This window comes from Herpailurus yagouaroundi, unplaced genomic scaffold, assembly GCF_014898765.1.
Source record: "Herpailurus yagouaroundi ecotype Mexico unplaced genomic scaffold, PumYag 139, whole genome shotgun sequence".
Lineage (NCBI taxonomy): Eukaryota > Metazoa > Chordata > Mammalia > Carnivora > Felidae > Herpailurus > Herpailurus yagouaroundi.
The window spans coordinates 8049588-8060145 of NW_024412394.1; the positions used below are offsets into that span (position 1 = coordinate 8049588).

At 55.1% G+C, this 10558-nt stretch overlaps 2 long non-coding RNA genes across 2 annotated transcripts in view; one reads left to right on the forward strand and one right to left on the reverse strand.

Annotated features, from left to right (window-relative positions):
- Nucleotides 1–9068, reverse strand: part of LOC121029430 (uncharacterized) — a 34812-nt gene extending 25744 nt beyond the window's left edge. The window contains exon 1 of the long non-coding RNA XR_005789725.1: nt 9010–9068. This is a non-coding gene — a long non-coding RNA (uncharacterized LOC121029430). The remainder of the gene's footprint in view (nt 1–9009) is intronic.
- Nucleotides 9069–9254: 186 nt separating this feature from the next.
- Nucleotides 9255–10558, forward strand: part of LOC121029095 (uncharacterized) — a 10415-nt gene continuing 9111 nt past the window's right edge. Inside the window, exon 1 of the long non-coding RNA XR_005789580.1 lies at nt 9255–9397. This is a non-coding gene — a long non-coding RNA (uncharacterized LOC121029095). The remainder of the gene's footprint in view (nt 9398–10558) is intronic.

Consider the following 10558-nt stretch of genomic DNA (forward strand, 5'->3'; position numbering starts at 1 on the left):
GGGCTCCACAGCGCCCCGTGTGGCCGGGGCTCCACAGCGCCCCGTGTCGCCGGAGCTCTGGGCCATTTCACCCTGGGACTTGGCGAAGCCCCTCTGATTCCTGGCTCACTGTGTCCTCCACTCTGTCACAGGGTCCCGTCCCCCCTGCCTGGAGCCCAGGCTCATGCCCGCCCCTCGGGCTCAGCACCCTGACACTCCTCACACACATCGCCATGCACACCACATGGCCGGGTCTGGAGCAGAGGGGCGCTGGGGCCACCATTCCTGCCCTGCCCCACCTGTGCCCTTTGCAGCCTGCCCAACCTCAAGTGTGGACCCCGCATGTGGGGTGAGATCTGGGCTGCGAATCTGGGCTGCAGACCAGTCACAGCGATCTCAGGCGAGTCCCCGCCTCTTTCTAGGCCTCAGTTCCCGTGTCTCTACCATACAATCTGGGCTTGATAGCGAAGATTCCTTCCCATTTAAAAACGTGGGGCTCAACATGATCGCACCGTCGCAAGGTCTGTGGATGTGTTTGGGCAGCAGGCTCAAAAAGCTCAGAAAGCCTGCTCCTTCCACTTAGACAAGTTCCTCCTGAGGGCACCTGAGTGGCTCAGTCAGTTAAGCGTATGACTCCTAATTTCCACTCCGGTCATGATCTCATGGTTTGTGAGATCAAGCCCAGCATCAGGCTCTGCACTGACAGTGTGGAGCTTGCTTGGGATTCTCTCTCCCTGGCTCTCTGCCCCTCCCCCACTCACGCTCTCTCCCTCTTGCACACTCTCACTCTCTCTCAAAATAAATAAATTAAAAAAGAAAAGAAGAAAAGTTCCTCTTGTGTTCTGTGTTTCAGCAAACCAATTCAATCAGACGCTTGCCATGCACGGGGAACGGGGGGGGGGGGGGGGGGGGGGGGGCAGGGACGGAGGGGGCGTTGGGAAGACCAGGGAAAGTCCCTCTCAGTACAGACTGCCAACGAAGCTTGAGCCTAGCGAAGCAAAGGCTCTGGAGTCAGACAGAGAGCCTGGGTTTGATCCCAGCTCCCTACTCATTAGCCGTGGGACCTTGAGCAAGATGCTTAACCTCTCTGTGCCTCAGCTCCCCCATCTGCAAAATGGGGTTAAGAACAGTACCCACCTCTTAGGGTTGACAGGAGTTCAAATGTGTTCAAATGTGGAAACCAGAGCTGCCTGGTTCATAGAAAGCACTCGACGAATAGTAGCTATTATTATTTCCTTTTTTTTTTTTTTCGTTTTTTAACGTTTTATTTATTTTTGAGAGAGAGACAGAGTGCGAACGGGGGAGGGGCAGACAGAGAGAGGCAGACACCGAATCCAAAGCAGGCTCCAGGCTCCGAGCTGTCAGCACAGAGCCCGACGCGGGGCCTGGACCCACAAACCGTGAGATCATGACCTGAGTCGAAGTCGGATACTTAACTGACTGAGCCACCCAGGCACCCCCATTTCTGTAGCTCTTCTAGTGAGAAACTACAGTAGCTCGTCTCTAAAGATGGTATTTTAATCAACCACGTTTCTCTGCATTCATGCTCTTGGGCAGACCTCTCTCATATTAAATCTGGGACAGCCCAGGGGAACCAATAGAATGTGGCAGAGGTGACAGCGTGTGACCTCCAAGGCTAGGCCAGGAAAAGCTTTTCCGCCCGGGTTTATTGACGGGGTTCACTGTCGGGCACCGTGTGAGAAATCCAACTCCCCATTCGCCCACCATGCTGTGAGGAAGCCCAAGCCGTCCATGTGGGGCAGCCTCCGGGAGAGGGAAAAAGAGATGTTTGACCAAGCACCCAGCTAGTCATGTGAGCGAGGAAGACAGCCTGGACAGCCCCCCAGACCGGCCCTCCGGTGAGCCAGTCCCAGCTGCCACCTGATTGACCCTCAAGAGAGACCACAAGGAAGTGCTCCCCAGCTAAGCCCAGTCAGCCCACCAAACTATGACAGATAAACACAAATTAGTTTGCGCAACTGAGTTTTGGGGTGGTTTGTCCCACAGGAATGGACCTTAGATCCAGGGCGAGTCAGAGTTGGAAGGAACCTTGGGGATTCTACTATGAATCAAATCCCAATCAGATCGTGATGCCCCCTGCCTCCCTTTAACTGCCTATTTTTGAATAAAACCCAAAGTCCCCTCTGAGGCCAGCCAGGCCTCACATGCTCTGTGCCCCACTCTCCCTCTGACTGCGACACCTGTCCCTTTCTTCTTCCCTTTCTCTGCTCCAAGCACTCTGGCCTCCTCATCGTTCCTCGAACGTGCCAAAGAGTCTCCTGATGCAAAGCCTGCGCTAGCACTGTTCCCTCTGCTAGGCATGCGTGTCCCCCTGCTCTTCTCACTGTTCCCCCATGTACTTTGTTCAGGTCCCTAATCCCTTGGAGGGGCCTTTCTTGAAATAGTACCACCTGGTCCTTCTAATCTCTCTTTCTTGACCCTCCTCTGCTTTATATTTCCTTGGGTTACTCCTTGATATTATGTTATACATTTACTTATGCCTTGATTTATTGGGCCTCCCCCTCCCACGAGAACATAAGCTCTAGGAGGCTAGGAATTTTCTTTGCTCGGTCGGTCGACTGCTGAGCTCGAGAGCCTGGAACAGTGCCTGACACATAGTAGGTCTCAATCAACAGTTGTAGGATAAATAACATGTCTCCATCCCAGGGAAAGGGAGCGAGGCCTGGAGATGGGACAGGGACTTGCCCAAGGTCACTACTCAGCCGGACCCTCTCCCAGGGCTCTCTCTGCCCAGTTGCCCCCATGAACTCCTGCTTCCCCCAGAAGGCCACTCCTCTCTGTCACTCAGGCGGGCCCACAGCCCTCAGCTCTTCCGGTTGTTTCTGTCAAACGGTATTTACAATAAACTTTGTTTGAACTTTTGTCTAAGTGATAATAATAATAACACGATAATTATATGGAGGATAACGTACAACCAGCTGTATTTAATTAAAGCTGTAATTTCACTAAGGGTTTCTGGAAACAGTAAACTACAAGAGTGGTACCACCCGCACCCCTGTGTGGGGCTTGCAGGCGCCGGGAGCGGGGCGATTGGAGCGGAGGCCCCAGAAGCCGGAGGCTGCCAACAGGGTCCGGCTTCCGGAGTCTGGGTGCTCCCCATCTTGAAGCCAGGCAGAGGGGTGGGTCTGCGGTGGCCTCAGGCCAAAGCCTGAGTCTGGAACCTCTCAGAACACGTGCACAGATTTCTTGTGACCTTTGCTGGCTCACAAGAGAGTGGATTCCTTCAAGACATCTGGAATAAAGGGCTCAGGAGCCAGAAAGATACCAAATAGAAGCAAGCAAGATGGCTCCGAGGGCCAGAGGCTCAGGGTGTGGGACAAAGGGAAGGAATCCGTGCCAGCTGAGGGAAGGAAGGGCAGGCACGGGTCCCGGCAGCAAAGTTTTGCTTAGTGCGTGTCATGCCTGGCACTGCACCAGACCCCAGGGTTAAGGAGACAGGGGGGCTTGCTCTTCTGAGAGTTCCGTCGAACAAGGAGACGTTCACAAGAGGAGACCCCCAAGACTACCACCAGGTGGGCAGTCCACACGCTGAGTCCTGCCCACAGGGCCAGAGTCTGCAGGTTTAAATCCTGGCTCTGCCCTTCTCAGCTAGGCTCTCCTTTTTATCTCTCTGGGCCTCACTTTCGCCTTCTAGAAAATGGTGATAATGCTGTCCGCTTCAGAGGGTCATTAGGAGGATCAAGTGAATGAATCTGTGTCAAGAACCTAGGAGCCCAGTAGAGAGGTCAATAAATGTTAGCTATTATCATCAGGCAATTTCAGGAGAAGAGGAACAGGGGGAATCGCTGGGACCTGGAAACAGGGTGACCAGCCACGCTGGCAGAACAGTCAGTAGTAAAACCAAGATAGTCACAGGAAAGCCGGACTGTTGGCCACCCTACCTAGAAAGCCAGAGTGGGGTTTCAGGGAGAAGGTGGGGTTAGAGCTGGGCACACGCTCAGAATGACCAGGACTTAGTTCACAAGAGGCAGAGAACACACAGAAAAGTAAGGAACCAGGGATTCAGGCCCAGATAACTCATTTCCCCGTGTGACTCTGGGCTAGTCACACTGCTTCACTTCTGAGAGACTCGGTTGTCCCGTCTGTAGCCTAAGAGGGGATTGCTGGCTGTCTGAGGCCCCTTGCCAGTCTGAGATCAGAGGAGGCCTGGGGGGGGAGAGCCTCACGGGTCACCTCATCTGCTGCCTGCATGTGCGCGCACACACACACACACACACACACACACACACCTACAACAGTAGGGCAGGGATGAGGGGGTCAGCTGCACGGGATAAAGGAGACACTTGCCCACCTATGAAATCCCCTCGTTGGGGCCTCTAGCAGGGCTGGATCAGGAGGGTTAACTGCAGAGTCGGTTTTAATTGTCTAAAGAGGCTGGCTGCTGGGGGTGGGGGCTGAGCGAGAAGATCTCTGAAGAGGTGCAGAAATATTCCCAGGTAATAAAATATCCCCTTTTCAGTGTCAAAGTTAATGTTCCAGGCCTCAGGTAAAACCGGCTTCTTATCAGCCAGCGCGCTCCCCAGAGACAGCTGGAAGGCAGGCAGGGAAGGAGGGAACAGCCTGGGCTCCCCTCTTCTCAGAGCCAGGCCAGGGGGGCTCTGTGGTCAGAGGAGGCTGAGCCCCCTTTGTGACAACTCTTCGTCCCCTGGACTAGGAGATCAGCCCAAGTTCAGAGCGGACCAACCCGCCCGGTGTCACAGCATCTAGGGCTCTGTCTACCTCCCTCCTCTGTCCTCTCGACGGACACTCATTCATTCTGCTGCTGTCCCTGGCCCTCACTCCCTCCTTCTTTCCTCTCCGTGTTCTTTCCACCTGTCTGCCCCTGTCCCTTCTGCACGTGCCTGCACGTGGGACCGTGTTTGAACCTCTGCTGGGATTCTGTCCTCTGAGGCCAGGACAAGAGGCAGGAGGCCTCACCTGCTGCCTGGGAGTACCCTGCGTGTGCTATGCATGCATGTGGGCGGGCCGTGGCCTCGCCCCATGGCCTGGTCACCTCGCCCATCCCCAGGGCTGCCGCCTGCACCCCTGCATCGGCACTGGGCCCCAAACCCACCGGCATGTGCCGGCTGCACAGCAGTGACTCTGACAGGCCACTGGTTTAAATATAGAGTTGCGTATGCAAGATGGGGCTAATTTTAGCAGGAATGCGCTGGAAACTTTCTGAGGGCTCTGTTCTCTAGCTGTCTCCCCGGTGCTCATCGCTCAGGGCTGGAAGTAAACCTGCAAATCTCCGTTCCTTGCTTCCCGTTTCTCCCTCCCGAACACCCCTCTCCCCAACTCAGGACCCCGAACACCGGCCAGGTTCCTTGTCTGTGCGGTGCCCTGTTCCCTGGCCCGAGCCCACCCAGCTGCCTGAGGTGCTAAGCCCCTTGGATCTCCTCTCTTGCCGCCGGCCAGCCCTCGGGAAGATGATCAGTCGAGCAAGAGTTTTCTTCATCCTGGTCCACTCCAAGGTTGTGTCTTCTCGGGAAACACACCTGACTCCCACACTTGACATGACCTGCCATTGGCCGAGAGGTCACTATGCGCCAGGCCCCGTGTTCAGTGTTTTATCAAGAGTCGCGCATTTCATCCTCACTACAACCCTGAGGCAGGCGTGAGTTAACAGTCCCAATTTACAGACCACAACACAGAGGCCCAGACAAGCTCAAGGACTTGCCCAAGGTCATTCAACACCACGCTGTCAGTCACCAAATTCAGTATCTTTCACAGGGAGAACACGTGCCTTTCAATTCTTTTGAATGTTTATTTTTGAGAGAGAGAGACAGAGCACGAGCAGGGGAGAGGCAGAGAGAGGGAAGCCACAGAATCGGAAGCAGGCTCCAGGCTCAGAACTGTCAGCGCAGATCCCGATGGGGTGGGGGTGGGGGGGTGGGGGGGAGGCGGGGAACACTTGAACTCACGAACTGTGAGATCATGACCTGAGCCAAAGTCAGACGCTTACCCAATTGAGCCACCCAGGCACCACCCCCCCCTCCAATGCGCTTTTTAAATGAGAACCTTGGGAGGGGGAGGTCGTGTTTGGCACAAAGGAGTAATTCTGAGGGTGGAACTTCAGAGCCTGTGATTCTGGAAGAGAACGGATCCCTGAGGCAGGAATAGGGAAGTGCCTATCTCTCACCCTCCCTGGCCCTGTCACCACCACCCCCCCAACCCCCCACCCGGAGGCCTAGGCCAATAGGCCGCGCTTCGCCCCCACGAAACTGCATTCATTCTTGTTCTTCCCCTGCCCCGCGTTCCCTCACCCTTCCAAATAGCATTTATGGAGCACCCACTGTGTGCCCAGCACCGTCACAGATGCCCGGCTGCGAAGATAAATGGAGCGAAGGGCAGGGCTGGGCTCTAGAGTCCTCCTGGCTTAGCTGGTGGCAGGCACAGCCCTGGAGTAAACAATTAGCCGCCTTCTCATCGGCAAGGACGGTAACAGAAGATAGGAGGACAGAGAGGAGAGAAGAAGTTGACATCCGGAAGAACTGCACCCCCAGCAAGAAACTCCAGAAGGCGTCAACTCTTCCTCCCATGCTGCTCTGACTGTTCTCTCCGGCAGCTCCAGAAAAGTGCCCTGTCTCCCCGCGGGGCTGTGTAACAGCGCTGCGTGGTTGTTGTGTTTGAGTGTGAGGACATTTCCCCGTAATGAGGATTAGAATAGTAATGAGGAGGGTGACACGCTGTAGTTAGAGAGCAACAGATCTCGGGGGAGCGCCGGCCCGCCCCGCCGCCGACGCCAGCTGCCGGGATGTGACGCGGGCTGCGCCCCATTAGCCAGGCCAGGAGCCACCAGGCGAATGCCCGCCGCTGGCCACCGGCCCTGGCCCACACCACGGGGGGCGGGCGAAGAGTGGCGGGACTCTGGCCATGGGGCGCAGGCCCCAGCCTGGGGGACAGAGGGGACCCCGGGAAGGAACAGAGGCCCCGGTTCAGACGGCAGCCTCCCCATGCTCCTTCCCCCCTTCGTTTTTCTCCAAAGCACTCAATTTCTTCTGATACATGACACAATTTTCCTGTTCATTTTTCTTACTGTCTCCCTGACTAAAATGTAATCTCCCTGTTTTGTCCCCTGCTGTCTCTCCAGTGACCGGAGCCGGGCCCTGAGCGTAGTAGGTGTTCGAGGAAGAGTCGGGCACGGACTCATAAATTTGGGTCTTCATGTGTCGTGGGGACTCTTGGTCGCCACGGGATCGGAGATCCATGTCCCTGTGGCTCAAGTCTTTGTGTCTGTCTGTGGGAGGAAGTCTAGGAGGTGTGCGTGCTTGTGTGTGTGTGTGTCTGTCAGGGGTATGTATGTGAGGTGTGTGGACTTTCAACCGGCTCGCCGACTCCCCTCCCACACTTCAGCTGCTGGATGACCGCACGGACTCGGGGGCCGGCCCAAATGACCTCCGGTGAACCGGAGGACAGCCGAGGCCTGCATCCGCCCACTTAGGCAGGGCCCGTTCTAGCCGGGAGGTCTCTGCTGACGCCCTCCCCCACACCAGGTCTCTGGGACAGACGTCCCCAGGGCCGTGCCCGCACCCACCGTGCCCCCGTGGTGCCTGGGTCCCCGAGCCCACTTGCGGAACAGAGGCTGCCGTCGGCGGGAGCGGGCCCCACCCCAGCGTGGCGTTCCCGAGTGGGCTTCGCGCGCTTCTCGTGGAAGAGCCAAGGCCCGTGAACAATGGCACAGATGGCTCGTGCTTTGGGTAGTGCCTGCCATGTGCCAGGCATCGTGCCAAGAGCTCATGGTTCTCACGGCTCTGCGGGGCGGGGATCAGTGGGACAGGTGAGGAAATGGAAGCACTGAGGGAAGAAGTAACTTGTCTGCGGCCACGGAACGAGGGTGTGAGACACGGACCCAGGCACCACTCCCGACGCCTCACGTCCTCCCTCTCTCTTTGAGGACCGCGTCCAAATGAGCCAGCGGGGCCACCTCCCTGACCCGGATCCACCACGTCATTCTTTGGCAGGAGAAGGACTGGTGAGAGCTGTGTGCTTTCGAAGAACCTTGCGTGGGGGTTCATCATCCAAGCTTTACTGACAGCCAATCCCCGCCCTCATGCAGACACCCCCCAGAGCGGGTGCTTGTGTTCCCCAAAATGATAGGTTTGAGTCCTAACCCCTGGTACCTGTAAATATGATCTTATTTGGAAATAAGTACTTTGCGGATGTAGTCCAGTTAAGACGAGGTCATACTGGTTTAGAGTGGGCTCTAAAATCCAGTGACTGGGGGGCGCCTGGGTGGCGCAGTCGGTTAAGCGTCCGACTTCAGCCAGGTCACGATCTCGCAGTCCGTGAGTTCAAGCCCCGAGTCAGGCTCTGGGCTGATGGCTCGGAGCCTGGAGCCTGTTTCCGATTCTGTGTCTCCCTCTCTCTCTGCCCCTCACCCGTTCATGCTCTGTCTCTCTGTCCCAAAAATAAATAAAAAACGTTGAAAAAAAATTTTTTTTAATAAATAAATAAAATCCAGTGACTGGAGTCCTTATAAGATGGATAAGCAGGGGCGCCCGGGTAGCTCTGTCAGTTAGACGTCCGACTTCGGCTCAGGTCATGATCTCATGGTTCATGAGTTCAAGCCCCGCATCGGGCTCTGCGCTGACAGCTCAGAGCCTGGAGCCTGCTTTGGATTCTGTATCTCCCTCTGTCTCTCTCCCGGCCCCTCTCCCGCTCGTACTCTGTCTCTCTCTCTCTCTCTCAAAAATAAATAAACGTTAAAAAGAATTTTTTAAAAAAAGAGGGAAATGTAGCCACAGGCACTGAAACACACAGGGGAGAGAACCATGGGAGCACGGGAGCAGAGAGAGGGATGCGTCCCTCTAAGCCCTCCAGAAGGAACAAAGCCTCGACCTTCAGCTCAGACTTCTGGTCTCCAGAACTGTTAAGAGAAAAAACTCCTGTTGTTCTAAGCCACCACGTCTGTGATAATAAGGCAGCCCTAGGAAATTAATACACCTTCCTTGCCCAGAGCAGAACAACGTGCGTGCACACACACACACACACACACAGCGACTGAACCACACAATTACTTGGACTCACACTTTGACCAGGCCACCCAAGCCCGCGTCGCACGGCTCCTATGCAAGGTCCTCCTGTTCACAGTGGCCCTGCACCCAGCAGGCGAGCAGTTCCATGCACATCACATGCCCACGTCCCAGCCTATCCTTACCCCTGGACCCACCAGGAACTCTCTGGAAGAAGCCTCCCAGAGGACAGAGCCCTCCAAACTCCCGCTGAGGCTTCCTTCCTGGTCTCCCCTTCCCTCCCTCCCTCCTGCCCTTCCTCCCTTCCTTCCTTCCTCCCTCCCTCTGCCTCTATGCCTTCCCCTCTGAGTAAACACAGCCCTGTGGCGAGGCCCGCCATGTTCTCGGAGAGCTGCACATTGCCACCTGTTGCTATGGAGAAGCCTCTTTATCACAAACACTGGGTAAGCAGCTGCTGCCGGGAGCCCCTTTCTGCTGGCCAGGGGTTTATTTGGAGAAAGTCAATAAGGAAAAATAAACATTCCGGTCCTGTGTATATATAGCCTTGGGACTAGTGCTCCGCAGTGGCTCGGGCCTGCCAGCTCCCCAGAGGGCCCAGCAGGCTGAGCCTCCCCCCTGCCTCTGATCCCAGAATCCTCCATGCAGACCTGGGGTGGGGGCCAGGCAGCCACCCCCCTCCAGATTCAGGCAGGGCACCCTGCAGGCTGTGCCCACCCTGCCCTAGGCTGGGCCTGAGCGGAGGGCCCCAGGGCTCGGATCTCCTCACCTCCCTTCTAAGGAAGGGTGTACTAAAAGGGACCCGCCCACCCTGCCTCTTCCAGGTCACTCTGCCTACTGTTTTCCAAGGAAGTCCACTCTGTCTGCGCTCTCACAAGACACCAGAATTACTGGGAAAAACCATGGTCAATTTGGCTTGCTTAGGACTCTCTCTTCTTTGGCATCTGAGTTTGGGTTGAATTCGACGTGTTAAGTGCTGAATAATATAGCATTCGGCACATATTTATTTAACAACTATGATTATGTCAAAGGATTGTGCTGGGCGATGCTGGTTCCTGCCATCAAGGTGCTTACGGTCTAGTGGAGAAGGCAAGACAGTCAGCATCATGAGACAACCGGCTAAATATTTACAAGAAAACAGGGCACGATGGGAACTTCGAAAGCACCTTACATCTTGTTCATCTCTAACATGTGCATTAACTCTGTTAATCCTCAGAACAATCCTGTGAGGTGATGTTATTTTTATTCCCATTTTACAGAGGGGGAGGTAGCTTTACCAAAAGTCAGGTAGTGGGAGATTCAGGATTTAAACCCAAGACATCTGGAGGGAAAAGTCCCAGGCTCTGGGGGCACCCGGCTGGCTCAGTTGGTAGAGCAAGCGACACTTGATCTCAGGGCTGTAAGTTCAAGCCCCATGTTGGATGTAGATCTTACTTAAAAAGAAAGAAAGAAAGAAAGAAAGAAAGAAAGAAAGAAAGAAAGAAAGAAAGAGAAAGAAAGAAAGAAAGAAAGAAAGAAAGAAAGAAAGAAAGAGAAAGAAAGAGAGAAAGAAAGAGAAAGAAAGAAAGAAAGAAAGAAAGAAAGAAAGAAAGAAAGAGAAAGAAAGA